Source organism: Cyprinus carpio, chromosome B25, assembly GCF_018340385.1.
Source record: "Cyprinus carpio isolate SPL01 chromosome B25, ASM1834038v1, whole genome shotgun sequence".
In the NCBI taxonomy this organism is placed as follows: Eukaryota; Metazoa; Chordata; class Actinopteri; order Cypriniformes; family Cyprinidae; genus Cyprinus; species Cyprinus carpio.
Window position 1 is genome coordinate 39153 of NC_056621.1, and position 15137 is coordinate 54289.

Here is a 15137-nt window from a genome sequence, read left to right on the forward strand (position 1 = left end):
AATTAAAACAAAGGGTGTGACGGATTGCCAACTTTTTTTTTTTTTGTGGTTTACCGGATCAGATGATTTTTCATATAATCAAGAAACAAAAATAAAAAAAATTAAAATTCATGGAACAAGAGTTACAAATAAACACTGATCCAGCAGTATTTATAGGCTATTACACTTTATACCAAGATGCACAGATCCCATTATATGATACACATCCAATTTTTATTGTTTACATTCACTTTGCTTAAGACATAACCAAATGTGTTTATGAGAATATTTGCTGAGATGGGTATTTTGAGAATTTTTTTGGCAGAAGTGTCTGTTCAAGCACAAGGAAAGGGAACTGATTCTGTGCCAAAATCTTTATTCGTTTGCCTCTTCTTGAGCTTCAATGGTTTAAAATCACATGAAAGGTTTAAATCTGCAAGACTACACATGCAAATTATAATTTCACTCTATGATGGTTAAACTTTGTTACTAATCCACAAATTACATGCATGCTGAACTGTGGGGCCTGTTCCATTCAAATCATGGATCAACTGCAATTGAACCACTTCTTAAAATTGTGGGGTTATTTTAAAAAAAAAAAAAAGCCAGGCAGTGGATCAAAACACTGCCTATAGTCTGATGAATTCTTGATTTCCGCTGCAACATGAAAATGGTAGGGTTTTCCTCCAGGACAGGTTTGGGAAGCACTGAAGTTTCACTGTGGTGAAACAGGACCCTTACATCAACATCAATGTGTAGCTGACAAGTCTGCACCAACTGTGCAATGGTGTCATGTGATGCTGTAACTTAGTATATCAAAATAAAAAGAAAATTTCCTATGATTATGACTATCTCATAATGAGATACACTCTCTCAGTAATGAATGACTTAGTTTCTCACAATGAGAAACTTACTCATAAGCATAATAATGTTCACTTCTCACAATAATGTGAACATTTCTAGTAGTAATGACTTGGAATTCATAATGAGAAACTTTATCATAATTACTTAATATATACATGTACAAAGCAACAGACTAGATGAGTGTGACACTAGCATGCACCTAAGTCACATTCTATATTATTTCCCAAATTTATAAAAAAAAATTAAATTAAAAATTAAAATAAAAAATAAAACTGAAAATGCAGATTTTCTAAACTTTACTATAATATAACATACATAAATACTGATAAGCTATTAACATACATAAGTAGTAAATAAATTGTGATAAATAAAATGGAACTGTTTAAAAGCACCTTGTGGTATTTATGATTGAATCTGTTAAAATACCTAGTTGACCAGACATGAGGCTAACTCCCACAACTATGCCTACAGTGACGAATCTTTATTACACGAAGAGAAATATGAGCAATAGGAATGCCTAAAAGTCTAAACAGCCAATAGGCAACAAATAAAGCAACATTTTGTAATTTTATTTGTATATGTTTTGCCAGCTCGCTAGCTAGTTGTTGTCTAATTACCATATCCATACCTTTCTTTGGGCAATTTTGGTTGCATACAGTAGTTCAGTATCTCAGGGGAAGTGGGGCTGGCTGGCAGGCACCCTGGTGCCACACTCTAAATCAGCTAATTAACCTCAAACACCTGCAAAGCCCTTTGAAATGGTCTCTCAGTCTAGTTCTGTAAAAGGCTACTGCTATCATTCCGGGAAGACTGCTGACTTGACAGTTCAATGCAAAGGCTGACCACTGACACCTTATGCATAAAGGAGAACCTTGGGACACAAAAGGTCATCATAAAAGAAGGCTGGCGGCTGTTCTGAGGTCTGTGTCCAAGCACATTAATAGAGAAGCAAAAGGGGAAGGGAAAAGATGTGGTAGAAAAAAAAAAAGTGTACAAGCTTAATGAGGGATAACCACACCCTGGAGAAGAGTTGTGGAAACAAAAACCCATTCAAAAATGTAGGGGAGATTCACAAAGAGTGGACTACAGCTGGAGTCCAGTTCTTCCAAGAACCACTACACACAGGCGGTATGCAAGACATGGGTTTTCATGTGTCGCGTTCCTTGTGTCAAAAGCACTCTTGAACAACGAACTTGGCGTCAGAAGCGTCTCACTTCAAAGGACTTCAGACTGCTGCTGAGTGAGTCCAAGTTATGTTCTCTGATGAAAGTGGGCTGCATTTCCTTTGAAAATCAGGATCCCAAGTCTGGAGGAAGAGAGGAGAGAGCACACAATCCATTGCACTTGAGGAGTCAGTGTAAGTTTCCACAGTCAGTGATGGTTTGAGGTGCCGTAATGTGACCAACTTTATGGAATGCAGATTTCATTTCCAACAGGACTTGGCACCTGCACACAGTGCCAAAGCTACCAGTCCTTTTTTAAAAGGGCCCAGGGATCCCTTTTTAAAAATGGGCCCAAGAAAACTCGCCTGCCCTTTAACCCCATAGAAACTCTATGGAGTATTGTAAAGGGGGAAAGATGCTTTGTCAGCCCCAAACCCAATCCCAAGAAACTAAAGGGCCACTATCAGAGCAACCTGGGCTCTCATAACCCTAAAGGCATCCCAAAAGACTGATCGACTCCATGCCCAAGCCGCATTGCAAAATTTTCAGGAAGGACCCCAATAAGTATTTAGTGCTGTATATGCTCCTTTTTTTCATTTTCCCCTACTTTTTGTTGGCCAAGATTTAAAAAATTTTTTTTGTATTGGTCTTAATAATTTTCCCCTTTGTTGTCCGTTATAAAAACAAAATTAAAAAAAATAAACATTTGAAAAAATATCGTCTGTGTGTAAAGTGAATGAATATAATATACAAGTTTCCCTTTTTTTTTGGAAATTTGTGAAATAAATCCTTTTTGATGATATTCTAAATTTTATGCCAACACCTGTATTTTTTTTTCGTCCACCCTGCCCTAATTAATGCATTTTGATGATAATTTTAAATTTTGTCTGGCCAGAAAGTGTTTAAAATTTGTCCAACATGAAAAATGTCAAATCTTAGATTTTTTTTTGGGTCAAATTTTTTTTTATTCCCAACATTTTTTTAATTAGTCCGTGACCAATCTACTAAATTATTTTCTAAATTGAGTAGGAGCACACGATGGTAAAAGGGGGGAGCACTTCAAATTTTTTTTTCCCCCAAAAAAAAACACAAACTTTTGGTGCCCCCCCGTCTTTTCCGTCCTTGGCACAGCCAGTCCCTATCCCGGGCCACCCCTGCTAGCATGCTTTTTAAAATCCATGTAAATCGTGAAATGGGGAAAATCTGCATAATGACACGCTCTGCAAAAATTGTTAAAATTTATCTGATACAGTCTTGCAATGCTAGAAAATACTTTTTTTGCACAAAGAAAACAAAATAAATTACTGACCATTTTTTCCCCCCAGTTAACTTCCCCTTTTGGGAAAACCAAAACTTGGGCCAGAACCCGTTGTTTACATTCGGGGGGGAAAACAGCGTAAATGTAATCTCATAAAAGCATTGTTTACATTGGGGGGAAAACATGAAATGCTTGTAATTCTCTCTAAAGGGAAGCGTAACTCAGGGAAAGAAGGTTGAGTAAATTTATTTTTTTTTGTTTTTTAAAGAATAAACCCCGATCCAAATCCACTTTTTACACTGAGTTTATGAAAAATTTATTTTCACAGATCCATATGAAAAAAAAAATTACCACCCAAATAGGCTTAATTGGTTAGTTTATGCCCCCTGGCCCAAACCCAGTCCCTGGGGGTGTGGGACTAAAAAAAAAAGAAAGTCTTCACTAGCACTTAACTCCTTTAAAACCTGTTCCTGGGGGGGCCACGACCTACAAAATTTAGCCCCAAACTCAAAACACATGATGCGCTGTCTAAGGCTTCAAAAACAAACGGCATATGTTGGCGGTTTGGAGCTAAATTCTTTTGAAAAAACACACCTAGTTCAGTATTTCTGCATAGGGAGAGTGAACAGAAAAGTTGCAAGGTAAATGCACAACTGCATTTGCTGCAACGTTTGCGACATGCAACTCACACTTGCATGTTAAACGGGTGGATAGCAGAGAAAACAAATGAAGAAAAACCCCCCACCTTTCCCTCTTGGAAATGCAACTCCAGACATGTTCCCAACACAGATTTTTTTCCAGAACTCGGTCTCCGATCACTAAATAGTGGGTTCCCAAGTCCTTTGAACCAATGACCGCAGACGTCAATAGATCAAAATGGACGAATGTTCTCCTCAAAAATGACTGTAAACCTCCCCAGTTGTGCTATAAAAAAAAATGTACATTTTATTTGTAGAGCGTCCTGTTTATATATTATTAAATTCTTTTTATGGCCTTCTTTTAACCTTTCTTTTATTTTAAATCCTTGAAAAATCCCACATAACATGACGCCAAACAGAATCCATCTTTCCTTAAAAAACTTTAGCTTTAAGCAAAGACAAAAAACAGCAGGTGTTTATAATTTACCCACCCCTTTAAAGATCTATATGTTGTCCTTTTAAAGGGTGTTTGATTTACTAACACGTTTACAGTTCACTAAAACCGAAAAATTTGCAGCTTTTTCATACAAAAATGTAAATGATATTTTGTGACCAGAAAACAAAAAAAACAGGATGAAAAATTTGAATACATACACTTATAATACATAATACCTTGCAAATGTCTTTTCATTTGTCAAGCATTTTGTTAAGTATCCCATTTAAAGAATAAAAAATTGGGTACATTTTATTTTTTTTTATGTTTAAAAATATTAATTAAAAAAAATCACATGTTGGAATGTTTCCTTATAAACCGTGGTCTTCTGGGGGCTGTTCCTTTTTATCATATTTTTCAGCCAAAAACTTTTTGGGAAGTGCCACTTTAGATGTAATAGTGGGCTAAACTCCCCCCTCCCAGAAGAAATCAAGACCTGTTTACATCAATATCTGTTTTGCCGCCCCCCGATTGTGCTTTATTTTAATCAAAAAGGGCAAAGAGGGGTATTCAGAAATCAATTGAAAAGATGCCCGAAGAAAAAGAGATGCTGTGCGTGCCAACTGTAAAAAAAAGTATTTATTTACTTCCTTCCTGATCCCAACATTTGGAAATTGGATGAACTTTATTTTTTTTGAAGATCCCAACCCCGTTGTAGAATTGGTCCCTTTTTTCATAATTTTAAAACTATTGTTTTTCAAAAAAGGCCAATTAAGGGACAATTTAAACCACCGCCGTTCAAACAAAAACCCTTTCCGGGGGGGTGTCAAAACAGGGCAGAAAATAAATTTTTACGTTAAATTATTTTTGTATTTTATGTAACAATTTGATACCCTTTTAAAAGGACATCAGAAACGACAAAATAAAAAAACAAATGCAGTTTTATGACCCCATTAAGTTTTTTAATATTTTGGCACAAATGAAGCATGGGAAAAAAAAAATTAATAATTTTATTATTATACCATAAGAAACCACAAAACTGCAAAAATTTTTATACAGAAATTTCAGTATACGTTAGATTTTTTATATATTCTAAAATTTTTTTGTGTAGATGAAAGCAGTACTGAACCTCAAAACTCCAGCTCACCTACCACACTGAAATTCACTCAATTTTATTTTTTACTGTTTGCTAATAGTATACCAAAATCCCCGACTAATATACATCAAAACCAAAAGTTTCAAACCAGATATAAAATTTCATAATTTTTTTTGTGAGTGCAGGGCACATAGTTCTTTTCGTAAGTGAGGGGTAGCAAAAAAAAGTCCTTTAATATTTTTCATACAGGGACTGCCATAAAATTTATTAAAAAAAAAAAAAAAATAAAAAATAGGGACCAAAAATTATTCAGACACTTTGGCCGGACCATGGTTTGCTTAAGCATGTTTTTTTTTTTTTTTTTATACAACAGACTGAACAAAATTAAGCATTGCTTGGTAATTGGTTGACCTAAATTGGGTACTTAAAGTTAACAGCTGACAGCTATTTACCTAATTTATTACACACCTTTCTATCAAAGTTATTGACATAATCAAGATGAATTGTTCTGACATTTTAACTCTGACTTTGTGTTATATTTATATTTTATTACCATTTTCTAAACTATAGCAAATAAACTGATAATGTGAGAAATGTTGAAGGTGTCTGAATAAATTTTGGTTTAACTGTACTTTCTAATGGTTTTGTTTTATCTAGAGCTCATAGCAAAAAAAAATCTAAAAACAAATCTTACCTCAAAATAAATTAACTTAATTCAATTTTAGCTTATAGGCAAAATAAAATAATACAACCTTTCATTTGAGAAGGATCATCATCATGAGCACTACTTTGACTTGGAGATGAGAAACTGCCTGAGGTGAGCATGTTGTTCATTTTTGCCTGAACTGGATATTTTCTTGAAAATGAAAGAGAAAAAATAAAAAGTTGTTCTTAAAAATAGTCCTTGATAATATCCTCCTTATGAATATCTCAATAAATTGTGCAATTTGGGTTTTCCCCCAAATGAATTTATAGTGTCACACCCACCATAAGAATGTGAATGTACACACAGATTGAACTAGTCAGAACAAGTTCTTGACTAAAATTTGTTCTGCCTGTTGTAATGTAAAAAAAAAAAAAAAAATTTTAACACTGTCTTTACTGATTTTAGAAACATTAAGATAAAAATATATATAAGAAGAATTTGGCGGTTTGGTTTACAGCAGAAGTCTCAAACTCATTTCCCTGGAGGGCCATAGATCTGCAAAGTTTAGTTCCAACCAGCTTTAATCACACCTGCTTGGAGGTTTCTAGTAATCTTGAAGATCTTTTTTAGCTGGTGGGTGTGTTTGATTTGGGTTGGTGCTGATCAGGTGTGTTTTGATTGCTTCCAGAAATTGAGTTTGAGCCCACTGGTTTGAAGGGACACAGGAATTTAGGGAGTTTTGTTGTTTAACCACAAGGTGGCAGCATATTGTTTAGTGTAGAGGTGGTGCTTAGTATTCTCTAAAGCTGGCCACACAGTAGAGGATTTTAAGGCGAATTAAGCCCGATTTGAACCCCGAACGATCGGGGTCTCCCATGGTTTTAGATTTGAAAATTGTCTGGTGTGGCCAGCTTAAAAAAGAAGCTGAGAAAGTTATGTGTAAAAAATCTAGTATTTGATGAATAAAAAGCCTAAAGATTTACTTGTTCAGCTGCTGTATACTAGAGAATACAACAAATTGGCAGCAAACGTATGCCCAGCAGTGCCGCTGCTATTACTGTTGTGTGTCAGGTGGAATAAGCACCTTAAAATTTGGACATGCTAACTGTGTAAAGTTGTTCATGCCATGGCATCCAAGCTGTTTAAGCATCGAAGAAGAGGGTTTCCACCTTCTGATGGAGCGAAGCCTGTTGACAGTCTCTACACAGGTTCATTGCTCCTACCCCTGAACACTGAAAAAAAAAGTTATTTCACTTCGAACTTTCATTCATGGATTTGTGCTATGCTGTGGCTTGCAGTGTCTTCACACACAGACAAAACTTACTAGAGAAGTGTGACAATGTACCTCTCTAAATTCCGTCTTGTACACTTTAATGTCCTTTTAATGGAAAATTTCGCTCCTTCAAACTGGAATCATGGCGGAATATCCTGTAAGTCCACTTCAGGGCACTTGCCCGTCGAACAGTGTCTGAAGTGACAAGAGATACATACAAAAAGTGCCCGAGCAGGGGGTCACAGGGGCTGAAATTGAGAGCCACGTTCTAAAGTATGGCGTTCTTCTGTGGATGGTAAGTGGGTCCTGATGTTGTTGTTCTTTTGACTGATGTTGTGAATACTTTTGCAGACAAACCTTTATGTAGTGTTCGCGTTAAACATCAAATGGACTTTCATCTGAAGACTAAGGGTGTTTTCACACTTGAGTTCTCTATAAAAGAACCAAACCCAGACCCTTTAAGTGGACCAAGAGGTGGACCAAGCAAAAAAGGACCCAGTTCTCTGTGTTCACACTATCAGAATTCCTGAAAGAGGACTCGGATCCCTTTTTTGGTCCACTTCAGTAGTGATGGAATCTCAGTCCTCTTTGTTTTCCCTACTGTTTCTTTTTGACAATCTGCTGTCTAATCGCATCTTTATTGCCACACTGTGAGGTGTATGGATTATCTCAGCAAAGGAGAAGTGCTCACTAACACAAATTTTGCAGTTTGTAACAATTTTTGAGAGAAATAGCATTTTGTGTTTCATAGGAAAAGTCTTAGATCTTTGATTCAGCAGAAAATGAGGCCAAAACAAAAGTGTTGCGTTTATAATTTTGTCAATGTATTACACTCACCCGACACTTATTAGGTACACCTGCTATAAGGGTTTGACCCCTTTTACTTTAAAACTCCTAAATTTTCGTGGCATAGATTCAACAAGGTGTGGAAACCCTTTCAGAGAATTTGGTCTATATTGACATGATAGCATCCCATATTTGCTGCAGATTTGTCGGCTGCACACCATGATGCAAACCCCTTTTTCCACCACACCCCAAAAGTTTCTCTAAGGGGTTGAGATCTGGGTGACTTTTGGAGCCATTTGAATAAAGTAAAACACTTTGTCATGTTCAAGAAACCAGTCTGAGATGTTTTTGAGCTTTGTGACATGTTTTTTTTATCCTGCTGGAAGTGGCCATCAGAAGATGGGTACCTGTAGTCATAAAGGGATGGACATGGACATAAACGATACTCAGGTGGCTGTGGCTTTTTAAATGATGTTAATTTTTACAAAGGGGGCCCAAAGTGTTCCAAGAAAAAAAACCCCCACCCATTCCCAAAAACCAACCACCAGCCTAACCCTTTTGAGATAAGGAGGATGGATCCATGCTTTCATGTTCTTTATCCCAAAATTCTGCCCCTACCACCCCAATGCCAGGCAAAATGGGGAACTCTCAGCCAGGCAATGTTTTTCCAATCTTCTTTTTTAATTTTGGTGGGCCGGGTGCGTTGTACCTCCTTTTCCTGTTCTTTGCTGCCCGGGGGGGCCCCCGGTGTGGTTTTCTGCTGCTGAAACCTCTGTTTTTGGGGTTGACATTTTGGGTGCATTCAGAATGGATTTGCTTTCCCTTGGTTTTTAACAGTGGTTATTTGAGTTACTGTTGCCTTTCTATCATCTCTAACCAGTTTTCCCCCTTCTCCTCTGACCTTTTTGACACAACAAGGCATTTCCGTCCACAAAACTCCCGGCTCACTGTATATTTTCTCTTTTTCAGAACTCTGTAACCCCTAGAGAGGTTTTTGGGGGTAAAAATCCCAGTAATCAAAAGTTTTTGAAATCCCCTCAGACCACCCCATCGGGCCCACAACCTTTTCTTCTTCTTTCTTTTTTCTTTTTCTTCTAGGTTTTTTAGGGGTGGTTTGGGCAAACCCAAACCCCAAAGGTGCTTTCCCCCAACCTACGGGGGAAAGGGGTGAGGGGCTATTGGAAAGGAAAGTTTAAGCAAAGATTACCCTTTAAAAAAAAAAAAAAAAAAAAAAAAAAAAAAAAAAATTTTTTCAAAATAAAGTTTACACAGAGGGAGTTTTCCCTTCCTATTATAAACCTTTTTCCCTTTTAAAAAATATAAATAACTCATGAAAAAATTCTTGTTTGTTTGGTACCTTCCTAGGGGGGAACCTAAAAAGGTTCAGCTCTTTGTATCTATATTTCTTAAAGCATGTCTTAGCTGGGCCCCGCTCCCCCCTTTCATTAGCTTCGCATTCTAAAAGCACATGTTCTATTTTTTTAACAAACCCCGGTTTATCACAATTTCCATTCTCATGTTTCCCAAATTTCTTTTTAAAGCATTGTTTTAAATAAAAAATGTCCAATGCTTTCCCTTGTGACAAAAAACGTCCTCTTTCCTTTTTTCCCGAATCTTCTTCTCTCTAAACCCAAATTTTTTTCCTTAAATCAGTAAAATGTCTCCCTTTTTTTGTTCCTTCTTTCCCTTTCCCTTCTGCCAAATTTCCTGTTTTTTTTTGCTTTTTTCATTTTAATTTCTTTTTTACTTAAGGGCCACTTAAACGTCAATTTGTGAATGTTTTTTAATGCCTTTTTTGGGATTTGTCAGCCCCTCTTTTTCCTTTCACCCCATATCGATGGAACCCATTAAAAATTTTTTAAACCAAATTTCCCCTACTGTTTTTGTTCTGTAGAGCCCTCTGCATTTTTGGGTTTTTATCATGCCCTTGCCTTGCGATGTTTTCCCCTTTTTCCAAAAGTATTTAAGCTGTTAGAAATCTGTACAAATTACTGCCCTTGTTGGTTGTATTTCTTCTACCCCACTAAAGGGGCTAGACATATTCTTTTTTCTGCAGTGAAAAACCCGAAAATATGATCTGAAGTTCTTTTTGACATTCTAATGTTAAAAAGTGGAATAAAACCCAACCCTATTTGGGGGTTTTTAAATTTTCTGGGCCCTTTTGAACCTCAGTATATTTTGCACTGCACTATAATAATTTGATCTATGTATTGCTGTATCCCCCCATTTTCTAATCTATTTGTTCGTTATCCCTTTTTTTTAAGAAATTTTGGATATAAATAAAAGGGCATTGGGAAAAACCCCAGGAGGAATTTTGCCCCTAGCCACGTGGGGGCCCAACATTAAATACTTAATCCTATTCCCCCGGGCTTCCCCCGGGGCCCTTCCCACCCAAAAACGATAACTTTTTATGCCATATTCCCAACATTCCTAAAACACCATTTTAACTGGGTGACTGTCCGAGTGCCCCTTTTATGCTTGGAAAACCCATCTTTAACTTGAGCCTACGAATTACTTGAGGCATTAAACCCTTCTCTACTTGCACTGCGGATATTGGGGGGGGATCAAAAGCTCCACAAAAAATTCGCTTAGCTTGTGACTAAATTGCCTCTAGTTTTAAAAGTTGTTTTTTGGATGCAGTGAAAATATCCATCGGGCCTTTAATCTTTTGCCGATCTTATTAGGCACAATAATTTTTTAAGGGACTGGCGACATGCTCCCCAATAAACCTCCTGCTAAACACCTCATAATTTTTAATGCTTTTTTGCTTTGTAAAACCATTTTCTGTATATGATTAAAATTCAGTTTCAAATCCATCCATATACCTAGAAACCCCCCAAAACGGGCTTTTTGCTTCACTTCTTGCCCCTAAAATTTTAAATTTTTAATTGTGGGGTTTTATTTTTCCTTTTTGAAAAGCAAATTACCTGATTTTTTAATCTACTAAAAAACAAAACCCCCCATTCTTTTCCCGGTTTTAAAACCTTTTAACAGCTTTCTGCAAACTTTTTTCCACATCTTTTACTTTCGCCCTCTTTTTCCGGCCCCCATCTCTGCATAAAAAGATTTTCCCAATGCCCCTATAAACCTTTGTAAAAATGTCGGTTAACCCTTTAATTTAAACAAATTGGGACTCTTCCGCTTCCCTGGGGTTTGTTCCATTCTCTATTGGGTGTATCTGGGAAAAAGCGGGGTACCCCCCTTCTTATTTTGGAAATATTCTTTTAAAACCGGGGGAAATCCTGACCCATTTTCCTTCCCCTTTTAAATTTTTCCATTTTTTCAAACCCTTAAATTTAAAAAGTCCCTCTTTCCACATCATTTTCCTTATCCCTTTTTCGCACAAAAAATACCCCAACTAAACCCTTCCTTATTTACCTGGCCTTTCTTTTTTCCCGGTTCCAGGCACAGTCCCCAGGCCATTGTATTCGTCCTTTCCTAAATCCATTTTGGTAAGGTGAAAAATTTTTCCCCTTTCAATGACATACACTGTCTACTCTAACCATACGCTCCATTTTTTTTGCATAAATTAATGTTAAAAACTTAGGCTTAGTTACTTGGCTGTGTATGAACCCTTTCCCGGTTTGGAATTGGCATAGGAAACCCCCTGCTTCCCCTTCCCTTTGGTAACTTTCCGACTCCCAAACCTTATTAAAAAGCCTCAAAAATTTGGGTCCCAATGGGTGTCTCTGATAAATGTTTTTACCATCTCATAACAAAAATCATCTCTGCCTGGAATGTTTGCTTAAACCCCGCAAAAGGGTTTTTTTTACTTCATACCAAAAGGGGGAAATTTTGAAACCAACTTTCTACCCGAAAGTCCTTTTTTCCTTCCCCAAAAAATGGGATTTCCAGGGGTCCCCGGTCCCCAGCTTTCCCCACATCCCTGTAAATTTGAATTACTATGAACTTTAAGAAAGTTTCTGCAAAAAACCTCTGCTTTACCGGTTTTTGGGTAAATTTGTCTATTATTATTTTTTTTTTTAAAACAGGTAAAGTTGTTTAAACTCCCTTTTTATCCACCCCTCTTTGGGATCATATTCCATAACCCCACTTATTTTAATGTCTTCCCCCCATTCTATTACAAAAAATTCCCCCCAATAATTTCTTTTAGGGTCCGAATAACTCTTCTCCTATAGCTTTTTGCCCTTTTTAACTAACCAAACGTTAAAGTTCTGACCTTCTTACCCTCTTTATGCTTTTTTCTCCTTTTTTTTTTGCCTCATTACATTCCTCCCCTTCCACCTTTTGGGCCTTTTGCTTTCCTCCCCGGGGGTGCCCCCTTTTTTTTCCCCCTTCCCCAAAACTTCTTCAGCTGTACTCTAAGAACTTTGCATATTTCTTTGTTAAAAACATCAAAACTTTTTTATTTCTTTTCTTATTTCCTTCATTTTTCTTTCACATAAATCCTTATCCCTTTTCCCAGTCCGCTGACTTGGGGCCCTCCACCTTTTCATTTTTCTCCCCCACTCTTTTTTCAATCTACTCCCAAATTTCTGCAAAAAAGGAAAAAGACACTTCCTATTGTACTTTTTATTAGTACCCTTTTCCCTTTACATTTACCGCTAAACTTTTTAGAGACATTGTCAAGTCTAATGCTGAATGCCTTCCCCCTTTTAAAAATCAATTCTATTAAATTCCATCATTAAAGCAAAACTAATCTTCCCCAATCTACATACCCTTGATGATCTCACCATTATAATCTGTTTTTCGCTTCCCCCTATTGAACTGTAGCATTAAAACCCCCACACCCCACCGTTTTTTTTATTCCATTCCCCCCTATACTTTCTAGAATATCCTTGGGAGCCTAAAACCCTGGATTTTAAAAATTAATTTTTCTAATACACCCTGATCCCTTTCCCCTATTTCCACCAACCCCCAACTTTTTATTTTTCCCCGTCCCACCTCAACCCGTTTTATCCCAATTCCTTTTTTATAAAAAGTTTGCTACTTCCCCCCTCCTTCCCTTGTGTCTATCCCCCCGAAAGTAATATAGCCCCGATAAAAGTTTTTATTGTGATTTAAACCAAGGTTTCCTGTATACATATAAAATCTGGGCCTTTCTCTTGGTTTTTTATAAATTTCTTAAACTCCCGTCCATTTGCTTCAAAATTCTTGCATTCCATTTCCCAAAATAGATAACACCATTAAAATCCACCACAGTTTTCGACTACTACTGTTTTAAAATTTTAAAGTTTGGAATCTTGAGGCCTTTTTTATCATTTAACAGTAACATTCCCCCGAAACCAAAATACTTTTTTTCGGCTCTGAAAAAGATTTTTTTATTCTTTCAGTCCGCTTTTAGTTTGAGCTGAAAGTTCCCTACTTCAGCAATAAATGCTACAAAAGCCACCTTATCATCCACTACTACCTTTTTTATCTCTTTGCTCTTTCCCCCTGTTTTTTTAATGAAATTTTTTCATTCCCAATTTCATTTTTTTTTGGGATCTTGGTTTTTTTTTCTTCAATGCCTCAGGTATTTTATCCCTTTTTCATTTTTAAAATTTTGAAAAACCCGCTGGGTTTTTTTTTCCTTTCCTGGGCAACCACCGTACCTGCACTATGTTCCCCCCCAGTTGCAGCATTTAGATTTACACCTTGCCCCCACTTCCCATCCTGTTCGCCTCCCCCACGCCCAAACTCTGGTTTTCCTCTGCATACTTGGGCCCCTACGTGACCAATTTTTTGACACCTTTTAACATCTTATGGGTGGGCGTATTTGGCCCTTTCCGCATATCTTTCAAATCCTAATCTTTCTCCCGGCATTTTATTTTTTATCAAAAATTTTTCATTACTGAGAGGGGTTTCTGTCTTTTGGGTTTTTCTAACACCCGGCCGTCTGACAAACTTTTCCGCGCCCTTTGATATTCCTTTTAAACTTCTCCTCCGTGACTCTGTCGGAATCCCCTTTATACAACACCCTAACCCCAAATTTTTTTCTTCTGGTATCGGCAATCACCTTTATGTCCAATCATTGGTTTTTTTTACCCCGAGCGATTTTTTTCTGCCTACTTTCCTTAAAAAAACAGCATCAGATTGCCCTCCCCAAAATCTTAATGCTTTCAACCGTCCCTATGGGTTTTTTTCAATGTTTTTTTTCAGCTTCAAAAAATTTTAAATTCATTTTACCAATCAACAAAAATTAAAACCCGTACCTTTTTACTCCTCTTTCCCTCTAGCCTGGAGATTTCCTTTCTCACTGCCCGAGTTTCCCCAATTTTTTCTTTCTTTTCCGATTTTCTACTACAAAATTTCCCCTTTTCTTTCATTTTTCGCCGCCCCCACTAAAACCACATCCTCCATTTTCCCGGGTCACTTTTTGGGAATTCGCTACTTTCCCTTCCCTCCCGCTCCAGTCCCCTCCAGCGTCCCCCCGCCCGCCAAGAGCCACCCCATCGCCCCCAACAAACCCCCCCCGTTCAAAGTCCTTAAATCCCCTTTCTTCCCCATTCTGAGGGTTTAGTTTGAACTTTATCAAATCATCTTACCACATCTAGAAAGGCTAAATGCAAAATTTCTGCCATTGAGGGGTGATTAGCAATTTGGTTCCCAAAAAAAATGAACAGGTGTACCTAATAAAAGTGGCTGGTGTGTGTGTGTGGTGTGTGTGTGTTTTGGTGTTGGGGTGTGTGTGTGTGTGGGTGTTTTTGTGGTTTTGTGTGGGGTATTAATGAAAAAATTCATGTAGGGTAAAGGTTTACCTAAAACAAATGGGGTGGAAATTCTAAAAGGAAATATTTTTTATTACTTAAAAAAAACTTAAATTTTTTACATTTTTTTTTTATTTTTTGAAATTTTGAAATATGTAAATTTAAAGAATGTTCCCGCACTTATTTGGCAAAACATTTTTTTTTTCTCTATGTAAAAAAACAACTTTTTTCCCTCTGATAAAAACTGATAAAAAGGGTTTGGGTTTTTATAATTTTTTTTTTATATAAAAGCCCCGTACTGTTTTTTTTGATCGTCAGGGCGATTGGTTTTAATACTTTTTAAAAATTTTC